Source organism: Pongo pygmaeus, chromosome 1 (genome assembly GCF_028885625.2).
Source record: "Pongo pygmaeus isolate AG05252 chromosome 1, NHGRI_mPonPyg2-v2.0_pri, whole genome shotgun sequence".
In the NCBI taxonomy this organism is placed as follows: domain Eukaryota; kingdom Metazoa; phylum Chordata; class Mammalia; order Primates; family Hominidae; genus Pongo; species Pongo pygmaeus.
In genome coordinates, this window is record NC_072373.2 from 187,644,680 (window position 1) to 187,656,919 (window position 12,240).

The 12,240-nt window shown below is 45.5% G+C and overlaps 1 non-coding gene across 1 annotated transcript; it reads right to left on the bottom strand.

Moving 5' to 3' along the window:
* Positions 1–2,453: 2,453 nt before the first annotated feature.
* Positions 2,454–2,560, bottom strand: LOC129023013 (U6 spliceosomal RNA). Its single transcript, XR_008496632.1, has one exon. It is a non-coding gene; the product is annotated as a U6 spliceosomal RNA (small nuclear RNA).
* Positions 2,561–12,240: the final 9,680 nt, after the last annotated feature.

The following is a 12,240-nucleotide window of genomic DNA, read 5'->3' on the forward strand; positions in this document are numbered from 1 at the left end:
CTGGAGCGGGGAGGCTTTTCTTCCTTTATACCAGCTGGCACACCTGCCCCCAGAGAAGGACTGATCCTACTGTGCCGTCAAGCTTTCAGGCACTGGGTGCCAACTGGGTCAGTTACCAGGGAGAGGAGGTAACTGGTGTGCCCATGGGAAACTAGAGCTGGCATATCTCATTATAACTGTCAACAGAATGCTTCTTCACCGAGGTTCCAATGCTGCCACCTCTCCGGCCAGCCCAGCTGGGGTCAGGGTGCCTTCCTCTAAGGGCTCTGACCTCATCTCCAGTTACTGACCTCACCTGGCCAGAGCTGGAGGGGATTAGCACTCACAGCCTCCCAGCTGGCAACATTAGCCACTACCTAGCAACAACAATGACAAACTTCCATTTTTTGAGCAGTTACTATTTGCCAGGCCCTGAGCTACCTACCAAAAAATTGAGGCTAGAAGAGGTAAAGCTGCTCACCCAAGTGACGCAGCTGGAAAGGGGAAAAAGGGGGATTCAACACTTACCTTTGGAGACCTGGGGGATGGTCTGTCAAATATACATCCTGGGAACTTTTGGAGGCTCTGGGTCCCATCCTCTATTTTGGCCTGGGCTCCTGTCTCTGTTTCTGGCTTTTGTCTGCCTCTGGGTCTGAAGACCTAATCCGAATCTGCTTAGTTCTGGGGCATGGCATGGTGCGCGGGACACACACTGACTTTGTTAACAGACAGACTGAGGTTCAAATCCTACTTTCTTTTTTTTTTTTTTTTTTTTTTTTGAGACGGAGTCTTGCTCTGTCGCCCAGGATGGAGTACAGTGGCGTGATCTCCGCTCGCTGCAAGCTCTGCCTCCCGGGTTCACGCCATTCTCCTGTCTCAGCCTCCCCAGTAGCTGGGACTACAGGCGCCCACCAACACGCCCAGCTAACTTTTTGTATTTTTAGTAGAGATGGGGTCTCACCATGTTAGCCAGGATGGTCTCGATCTCCTGACCTCGTGATCCGCCTGCCTCAGCCTCCCAAAGTGCTGGTGTGAGCCACCGCACCCAGCTCAAATCCTACTTTCTAACTGTGTGACCTTGAGGGAGTCACTAAATTCTTGCTGAGCCATAAGAATCACCTCTACAACATGGGGTAGTGGTATTACTTCACAGGGTGAATGTGAGGATTAAATGAGATAATATGTAAGAAGTGCTTACTTCCACCTGGGTGTTCAATACATGGTAGTGAGATGTCTAGTGTCCAATCAGGCTTGTAAGGGGCTTGGATGTTGTCTCTCTGTCCTAATAATAAGAAAGTTGAGCAAACTGGAAAATCAACAATTCTTCTTAGATCCTTTAGAGGAGCGAGGTCACAGGGCAAACCACTGCCCTCAAAATTGAAGAGACAGAGAAGCAGAAACCCCCAAGTAGAAACCTGCTCTAGAACCGGTACCAGGGCAGGACAACCTAACCTGTAATTGAAGAATTGCTGGAGGCTCAGCGTGGGCAAATCTAAACATTAAACATTCCAGCAAGATCCAGCCATACGGGTGTCCCCACATGTTTGTGAGTTTAATCTTCAGGATCTCTATCGAGTCCTCCCAGTGAATGTCAGAGAAAAATCTCCTTGTGCTTTCAGCAGGGGGATGGGAAAAGTAACCATTTTGAAATATGCCAGAGCATTCTGTTCTTAACAAGGCCTGCTCTCAAGAGAAACTATTTTAGCCCAGCCCAATCTTCTGGAGCTTTATCAGAGCCTAGCTGACCTGAGGGAGGGGAAATAGCCAACTCCACTCCCATCTCTGTCCCACCTAAGGGGAGAAAAAAATGGAGAAGCACTGGTGAACTTCACAGCCCAGGAGGGTTCCTGGGCTCATGAAAAGAGTGAGAGCTAATCACGGGACTGTGGAACACCACCCCTGCCCCACACCTCCTCCACCACATGACTAAAGGCCTATCTTACAGGAATTCCTCTTACCCAGTGTAGGAGCCATGGGAAAACTTTCCCTTTACTCTCTGAAGTTTCACTAAAAAATCCATTTACAGGCCGGACTTGGTGGCTCACACCTGTAATCCCAGCACTTTGGGAGGCCAAGGTGGGTGAATCACCTGAGGTCAGGAGTTCGAGACTAGTCTGGCCAACATGGAGAAACCCCGTCTCTACTGAAAACACAAAAATTAGCTGGGCATGGTGGCGGGCGCTTATAATCTCCAGTTACTTGGGAGGCAGAGGCAGGAGAATCATTTAAACCTAGGAGGCGGAGGTTGCAGTGAGCCGAGATTGCGCCGTTGTACTCCAGCCTGGGCGACAAGAGCAAGACTCTGTCTTAAAAAAAAAAAAAAAAATCAACTTACAAAAGGCAAATTAGTAGGAGAAATGGCGTGCAAATTTATTAGCATGCACAAGGGAGAATCACAGAGTGATTACCCAATATCCCAATGGAGTAAGATGGTACCCTTCTTTTTTTAAAAACTTTTATAAATTTTTTAAATTAAAAAAATGGAATGCTTTACGAATTTGCATATCATCCTTGCGCAGGGGCCAGACTAATCTTCTCTGTATCGTTCCAATTTTAGTATATGTGTTGCCAAAGCGAGCACTATATACCCTTCTTCTTAGGGGAAAGGAAGATGGGAAGGTATACATGATTTTAGGTGATAGGAAATGAGTTCTAGGCGAATTCAATGGGCTTGAAGAACATACAATTTCCTTGAACAAAGTATGTTGGGCCTGCGGAGCAGACAATGGTTTGTGACAAAAGTCTGTCTAACCATCCTGGCCTACATGGTGAAAGCCTATCTCTACTAAAAATACAAAAATTAGCTGGGCGTGGTGGTGAGAGCCTATAGTCCCAGCTACTGGGGAGGCTGAGGCAAAACTGCTTGATCCTGGGAGGCAGAGGTTGCAGTGAGCCGAGATCACGCCATTGCACTCCAGCCTGGAAGACAGGGACAAAAAAAAAAAAAAAAAGTCTGTCTAGATTTGTTGACAGACTTGGGTCTTTCTTCCTGTGATATGAATTCAGTTAATGAAAACTCAAAGAAGGGACTAGAGGTAATTGTTTTCTTCTTTGGCGGAACTGGACTTTAGGCAGATAGGGGAACTTCAGAAAACAACTTTATCATGTGCTTTGGGAGGGACGGAGGATTGAGAGACAGGAGATGAGGGAAGGTCAGAGAGACCTTGAGCCTTCTTCTTCAGTTTGGCATGTCAAAGCACCATATTTTGTTGTATCGGTTTCTGAGCCCCAACACCAGTATACCACGTGTGGCTTTCAACGGGAAATTACAACGCATATTAAAGGCAAAACACACACTTTGAAGAAAAAGAGCAAGCATCAGAACCAGGCTGGGATATGACAGGAATGTTGAGATTATCAGACTAAAAATTTAAAACAACTATAATTAATGTTAGGGGCTCTGGTGGAAAAAGTAGATAACGCAAGCACATATAGACAGTGTAAACATAGAGACAAAAATTCTAAGAAAGAATTTTTTTAATGATAGAGATAAAAAATACTGTAATAGAAATGAAGAATGCTTTTAATGGGCTCATTAGTACATTGGACACAGATGAGGAAAGAATCTCTGAGACTGAGGATATATTAGTAGAAACTTTCAAAACTGAAAAGCAAAGAGAGAAAAGACTGAAAAAACATGAGAAAGAATATCCAAGTACTGTGAGACAACTATAAAAGCTATATTATATGCATAATGGGAATATCCGAAGGAGAAAAAAGGACAAAAGAAATATTTGAAGCAAGGATAACTGAACATTTCACCAATTTTTTTTTTTTGAGACAGAGTCTCAATCTGTCACCCAGGCTGGAGTGCAGTGGTGCGATCTCCGCTCACTGCAACCTCTGCCTCCCGGGTTCAAGCGATTCTCCTGTCTCAGCCTCCCAAGTAGCTGGGACTACAGGCGCCTGCCACCACGCCCAGCTAACTTTTTTGTATTTTTAGTAGAGAGGAGGTTTTACCATGTTGGTCAGGCTGGTCTCAAACTACTGACCTCAGGTGATCCACCCACCTCGGCCTCCCAAAGTGCTGGGATTACAGGCGTGAGCCACCGCACCCTGCAACTTCACCAAATTAATGTCAGACACCAAACCACAGATCCAGGAAACTCGGAGATTTCTCTCTCTCTCTGTCTCTCTCTCTCTCTGTCTCTCTCTCTCTCATACACACACACATGTGCACACACACACACACACACACACACACACACACAGCCCCAAATGCTACACCTAGGCATATCATATTTAAACTGCATAAAATCTAAAATCAAAGATAAAGAAAAAATCTTGGAATGAAAGCAGAGGGGTAGCCAACAGTACTCTGGCCAAAAAAAAGGAATAATTTTGTAAAAAAGAAACCACAGTGGGGAAAAACTTGCCTATAGAGGAGCAAAGACATTACATCTGAGTTCTCAGAAACCAAGCAAGCTAAAAGAGAATGAAGTGAATATTTTAAATGTTGAGAGAAAAAACCCACCAACCTAGTATTCTGTATCCTGAAAACTTTCCTTCAAAAGTGAAGGAACTGGGTGGAGTGGCATGTGCCTATAATCACAGCTACTTGGGAGGCTAGTGTGGGAGTATCCCTTCAGCCTAGGAGTTCCAGGCCAGCCTGAGGCAACATAGCAAGACCCTGTCTCTAAAAGACAAAAAGTTGGCCAGGCACAGTGGTTCACTCCTGTTAATCTCAGCACTTTGGGAGGCCGAGGCAGGCAGATCACTTGAGGTCAGGAGTTTGTGATCAGCCTGGCCACATAGTGAAACCCCATCTCTACTAAAAATACAAAAATTAGCCAGGCATGGCAGCATGCACCTGTAATCCCAGCTACTCGGGAGGCTGAGGCAGGAGAATCACTTGAACTCAGAAGGCAGAGGTTGCAGTGAGCCAAGATGGCACCACCACACTCCAGCCTGGGCAACACAGCAAGAGTCCATTTCAAAAAAAAAAAGTTAACAAATCTAGACATATATATAAAGTTTAATAAATCTAGTCTGAATAGAGTTTAATATCAGGAATGCAAGGTTGTTTTAGTATTTGAAAATCAATTTGTGGCGTGGCACAGTGGCTCACGCCTATAATCCCAGCACTTTGGGAGGTCAAGGCTGGTGGATCACCTGAGGTCAGGAGTTTGAGACCAGCCCGGCCAACATGGTGAAACCCCATCTCTACTAAAAATAAAAAAATTAGCCAGGCGTGGTGATGCGTGCCTATAGTCCCAGCTACTTGGGAGGCTGAGAGAGGCGAATTGCTTGAACCTGGGAGGCGGAGATTGCATTGAGCCAAGATCATGCCACTGCACTCCAGCCTGGGTGATAGAGTAAGACTCTGCCTCAAAAAAAAAAGAAAGAAAGAAAATCAATTTGTGTACTTGATTATATTAACAAAATAAAAATTATATTCCTTTTTTTTTTTTGAGACAGAGTTTTGCTCTTGTTGCCCAGGCTGGAGTGCAATGGCGCTATCTCGGCTCACCGCAACCTCCGCCTCCCGGGTTCAAGCGATTCTCCTGCCTCATGTGCCACCACGCCTGGCTAATTTTGTATTTTTAGTAGAGACGGGGTTTCTCCGTGTTGGTCAGGCTGGTCTCAAACTCCTGACCTCAGGTGATCTACCTGCCTTGGCCTCCCAAAGTGCTGGGATTACAGGTGTGAGCCACCGCACCCGGCTTTGTTTTTTAAAAAGTGAAAGAAAAACAAAGACTTTCTCAAACAAAATTGAAGGAATTTGTTGCCAGTAAACCTAATTTACAAAAAATGTTTAAAGAAGTTATTCAGCGAGAAGGAAAATAATATAGATCAGAAACTCAGATCCACTTAAAGAAAGAGCAATAGAGAAAGAACATGTAAAGAGAAAATTAATACTTTTATTCTTCTTATTCTTAATCTGACAAATAAGAGAATGTTCAAAATAATAATAGCAACAATGAATATAGCTATACATAAGCAAAATGAATACAGTGAAACAAGGGATGGAAGGAGGAATTAGGAATATTTCATTATTGAAGCAGGATAGTGTCATTTGAAAGTGGACTGGGATTAGTGTATATGTATACAGCAAACTCTAGGGCGATCACTAAAAAAACTTTTTTTTTGAGATAGTGTCTCGCTCTTGTCGCCCAGGCTGGAGTGCAGTGGCGTGATCTCAGCTCACTGCAACCTCTGCCTCCTGGATTCAAGCTATTCTCCTGCCTCAGCCTCCCGAGTAGCTGGGATTACAGGCGCACACCACCATGCCCAGCTAATTTTTGTGCTTTTAGTAGAGATGAGGCTTCACCATGTTGGCCAGGCTGGTCTCAAACTCCTGACCTCAGGTGATATGCCCGCCTCAGCCTCCCAAAATGCTGGGATTACAGGCGTCAGCCAGCACGCCCGGCCTAAAAAATTTTTAAAAAGTAAGTATATTGTGAGGCTGAGGCAGGCAGATAATGAGGTCAGGAGTTTGAGACCAGCCTGACCAACATGGCGAAGCCCCGTCTCTACTAAATAAATAAATAAATAAATACAAAAATTAGCTGGGCGTGGTGTCATGCACCTGTAATCCCAGCTACACAGAAGGCTGAGGCAGGAGAATTGCTTGAACCCGGGAGGCAGAGGTTGCAGTCAGCCGAGATCGCGCCACTGCACTCTAGCCTGGGCAACAGAGCGAGACTCCATCTCCAAAAAAAAAAAAAAAAGTAAGTATAATCGATATCGATATGCTGAAAATAAGAGGAAATGTAATTATGTAAAATGCTCACTTAAGTCTAAAAAGGAAGAAAATGTGTGGAAGACAAAAATACAAGGGAAATGAATAGAAAACAATAACAAATATGGTATATATTAATCCAACTACATCAATAATCACTGTAAACATCAATGATCTAAATATATCAATTATAAGACAGAGATTTGGTCAGAGTGAACCAAAAACAAGACCCAACTATACGCTGTGTAAAAAAAAAAAAACACTTTATTTTTTATTTTATTTTATTTTTGAGACAGTCTCTCTCTATTGCCCAGGCTGGAGTGCAGTGGCACACTCTTAGCTCACTGCAACCTCCACCTCCCAGGTTCAAGTGATTCTCCTGCCTCAGCCTCCTGAGTAGCTGGGACTACAGGCAACTGCCACCATGCCCAGCTAATTTTTGTATTTTTAGTAAAGACGGGTTTCACCATGTTGGCCAGGCTGGTCTCGAACTCCTGACCTCAGGTGATCCACTTGCCTCAGCTTCCCAAAGTGCTGGGATTACAGGCGTGAGCCACCATGCCTGGCCAAGATACTCACTTTATTTTATTTTATTATTATTTTTTTTATTTTTCTTTTTTTTGAGATGGAGTCTAGCTTTGTCACCAGGCTGGAGTGCAGTGGTGCGATCTCCGCTCACTGCAACCTCTGCCTCCCAAGTTCAAGCTATCCTCCTGCCTCAGCCTCCCAAGTAGCTGGGATTCCAGGTACGCGCTGCCACGCCCAGCTAATTTTTGTATTTTTAGTAGAGATGGGGTTTCACCATGCTGGCCAGGATGGTCTCGATCTCCTGACCTCATGATCCGCCCACCTGGGCCTCCCAAAGTGGTGGGATTACAGGCGTGGGCCACCACGCCCCACCAAGACACCCACTTTAAATACAAAGACACCAGAGGGCTGCCTGGCCCTCGAGAGACTGCCCACCATGCCCTGACTGAAGGCCCCATCACTTGGGGAGGGGATCGTGATAGAGGGCACTGCTGCCACTGTTGGGGCCCAAGTCACAGCCATCCCAGGAAACAGGGGAGGGCACACAGCTGAAAGTGGAGCATCACCTGGTCTCGTGGGGAACATGTCCTTAACTCCAGAGTTGGAGGGACAGGGAGAGTACTGGAGATTCCGATTCTCAGCTACTCCCTGGGGTTTGGTCTCAGCTGGCTATGCTAGTACCTCAAGCTAGATACTGTCAGTGGACCTGGGCACTGGGATGAACCCAGGACAGCATGCCAGCCCCTACAGGGACAGGCAATGTACAGAAAAGGCCCAAACCAGCCGGGCACAGTGGCTCACAACTGTAATCCCAGCACTTTGGGAAGCTGACGTGGGCAGATCACCTGAGGTCAGGAGTTCGAGACCAGCCTGGCCAACATGGTAAAACCCCGTTTGTACTAAAAATACAAAAATTAGCCAGGTGTGGTGGCAGGCGCCTGTAATCCCAGCTACTCAGGAGGCTGAGGCAGGAGAATCGCTTGAACCCGGGAGGTAGAGGTTGTGGTGAGCCGAGATCGTGCCACTGTACTCCAGCCTGGGAGACAGAGTGAGACTCCATGTTTAAAAAAAAAAAAAGGGCCCAAACCCCCTGGGCTGCCAAGACCAAAGGCAGATGGCGAACCACATCTCGGCTTCTCTTTTGGGCTCTCCATTAGTCTCTTCCATATTTGTCTTCATGAGACAACCAAACAGTACAGGCTCAGTCTGGGGAATGAGAGGCTTGCAGCCACGCTTTGGACTGGGGTTCCTTGGTAGCAGCTCTGTGGTAGGAGAGTGAGCCTAGAAGATGACCCCATGCAGCCTGGTGGCCCTCGGAGGGCAGAATCCAGACATAGGCCTGCTGCCTCCATGCCCACAGGCGCTCCTGCAGCATGCACAGCTTAGAAGCACCAGGTTTGATATGAGGAGAGGGATCCTTATCCACATCTTGAAGCACACAACAGTCAGAAAACAGTGTAGGCAAGGATAAAGGCTTCATGCAGGGATAGGGCAGGGTCTTCCCCAGGCCCGTGTCTTGGGAAGGAGGAAAGCTGGGGCTGGGTGAGATGAGGCTCGGCCTGAGGGAGTTCATCTGGACCAGAGGGCTGCTTGCAGCCCATCTCAACAAGGACTCGCTGCTCCTCACTGCTCGGTGTCATGCAGGTGTGCCACTGCGAGCCGGGCGGGCAGTCCAGCCCCATAGGTAGTGGGCAGAGAGTATGCATAGCCCACACACAGTACCTTCTCATATGACACGACAGCCCTGTGGTGGTGCCATTTCCATTTTTTTGGATGAAGAAACTGAGGCTCAGAGACACTAAGTCCTATGCCAGGGTCATGTAGCTAGTAAGTGGCAAAGCTGGGTCAGTCAGCCTAATCCCCAAGCACTAAACTCACTCTGCAGTTCTGTCTCCTGAGACACCTGTCTCCCTCTCCCCGCTCCTCCTCCTTCTTCCCTCAGCCCCATCTCCAGGCTCTGCTGCCACTTCAGGCTTTTCCTTGTGGGTATCTCAGCCTCCCAGCCAGCCATGGTGGGACTCCCATGGAGTGGAAGAACCTGCGCCTTCCACCCACAAGGGTTTCATTTCTGCCCCTGCCACCTGCCTGTGCTGTGTCCCCTATACAAGCTACTGTCCCTCTCAGAGCCTTGCTTTCTCACCTGCAGAATGGGGAGGGCCTGTCTCCCACCTCCTGGGGCCACGGAAGGGACTGGAATGGTTCTCCCTTGAGCTGTTCTCTCACGTCCTGCCGAGTTTGCCAGACTCTGGGGCTCTCCACTTCCTCCCAGAGCTGCTGAGTGTTGGTCTGTGGGAAGCCTGGTAGGTGCTGGGATCCTTGCCTCAGGGATGGACTAGTCACCTGTCCCCACTCTCTCCTGGCTGACCCCACAGAAAAAAAATTTTAAAAATAATAAAAAATAAATACAAAGACACATATAGATTAAAAGTAAAGAGACGGAGAAAGATATAACAGGTTAACACTAATGAAAAGAATGTGAGAGTAGCTATATTCATGTCAGAGCAGACTTCTGAGCAAGGAAAATTATCAGGGATAAAGAGAGACATTACATAATGATAAATGGGTCAATTCTCCAAGAAGACATAGTTAAATCCTTAATGGGTATGTGCCTAACAACAGAGCAGCAAACTATGGAGGCAAAAACTGACAGACCTACAAGGAGAAATAGATGAATCCACTAGTATAGCTGAAGACTTCAGCATCCCTCTGAGAAATGGACAGATTCAGCAGGCAGAAAATCAGTAAGAACACAGTTGAACTCAACAACACCATCAATCAACTGGATATAATTGGTGTCTATAGAATACTTCATCCAGCAACAGCAGAAAACACATTCAAGCACCCACAGAACATTCACTAAGACAGGTTGCATTCTGGGCCATAAAGCACAGCTTAACCAATTTAAAATAATAGAAACCATACAATGTCTGCTCTCAGACCACATTGGAATTAAATTAAGATAGCAGGGTAATCATTCTTCTTCAGTTCTCCAGTGCTATGTACATTAAAATAAAATGGTTATGCCTTTTCTTCTATTAATCTTCCTTTTGTGTCAGTTGATCACAGTGGACCTTCAGAGGATAAAGGGAAAGTTTTTCCTTGGCTCCTATAATAAGATGGGCCAGTATTAAGCTAATTTTCAATGCCGTAGCTAATCACATTATATTGAGGCTGAAATGCAGTGGCAAATTGAAATGTATCTTCCACATATCCCCTCTTGGAAGACCTTAGAGATGGTTTTCAATATTTTATCAGAGAACATGAGAAATAGCTTGCCAGACCCAGAACCCAGAAGCTTTATACATTAGCACTTGAAATCAAGCCAAATGGAAGGTACATACTCTCGTGGGAGGTCTGGGTGTCTGGGAAAGATGAGTCTAGCAATACACTGACAGAGGACGAAAATAAAGCTTAAGAAGGAAGCAATCCTTTAAAATTTTGTTGTCATCATTTTGCATTTAGACTTACCAATTAAACCATGCCATTTTTTACCCTTTAGTTCAGATGTATTTTCCTTCTTAGAGATAAAGACTCTAATAGATTATTCAGGTTGGGTGCAGTGGCTCATGCCTGTAATCCCAGCACTTTAGGAGGCCAAGGCAGGTGGATCACCTGAGGGCGGGAGTTCGAGGCCAGCCTGACCAACGTGGAGAAACTAAAAATACAAAGAATACTAAAAATACAAACTTAGCTGGGTGTGGTGGTGCATGCCTGTAATTCCAGCTACTCAGGAGGCTGAGGCAGGAGAATCACTTGAACCTGGGAGGTGGAGGTTGTGGTGAGCTGAGATTGCACCTTTGCACTCCAGCCTGGGCAACAAGAGCGAAACTCCATCTCAAAAAAAACAAAAGTAGATTATTCAAGTCTATGCATAGTTCAGATAACAAGCTGTCTTCCAATTTTTCTCAGAAGTATGCTTTTTTGTTGTTGTTGTTGCAGAGGCAGTATCAGCACCTGCCAGCAATGTTGCAGAGGAGATGCCTGTGTTGAATAAGGTGTGGATTCAATGACCCCTTAAGGCCTCTTCTAATTGTTAAGATTTTTGGGATTCTGAAATTCTCCACAATTCTTAGAACTTGTGGTCCTTAGGCTGGGTTATTCGAAAATTTTTGTTTCTTAGATTATTTGCTATTAAAATTCTGTGAGTCTCAGGTTTTATAAGTGGCACTAAATATGATAAGGCATACAAAAATTACTACCTAAACATATGGCCCAAATTCCTGTTAGGAAAAAGAACTACTTTTTGTTGAGGAAAATGCTTTGATAAGGGCTTTGAGTTAAGACCCCACCAAGAGCCTGGGCTAGCTTATGCCTGGGTTCCTGAGGAGCAAATTGGGAGGGAGGGAGAGAAGTGAGCAGAAAGATGACAGGTCAGGGAGGAACAGCTCACATCTCATTGTACATCTGAGTAGCAATAAGCTATGCTTCACAAGATGTGATCCCTCTCCAGAACATTCTGGACCTCTGTATAATCTGCTCTCGGGAACGCTTAAGGAGAGTGATTTTATTTATTTATTTTTTTAATTTTATTATTATTATACTTTAACTTTTAGGGTACATGTGCACAACGTGCAGGAGTGATTTTATTTTTATATGGAATCCAAGTTTCAGTTTCATCACATTCAGGTCAGTGTGGCTCAGGACAAAGCCAGCATGTTTTGCTGGAGGCAGAGATTATGGTAGTAAGTGTAAGCCCCCTGGGACTTAGCCGACTTCTCTGGGAGAAATGTGGGCTTTCTCACGCAATGGTGCATGTCATGCTGCGTCTAAGGAACTCCATTCACATCAAAGTCTATGTGAATGGCCTTCTTTAGAGGTATATTGTGTACAACCTGAGCAACTGAATGTGACAGCCCTGGAACTCAGGCATTAGAGGACATTTCGCCTCCATCTGAAGGAATGGGGAGATCTCCCTTCTTCACCCTCCTAGCTAATATTCTGGTGCATGTTATATTTATATATATTTCTAAACCTCTATGTTTAAGGTTCTAAGGTCCTAGGGTTCTATGATTCTACAGTTCTCTGACTCCAAGAACCTAAGAGTATAATCA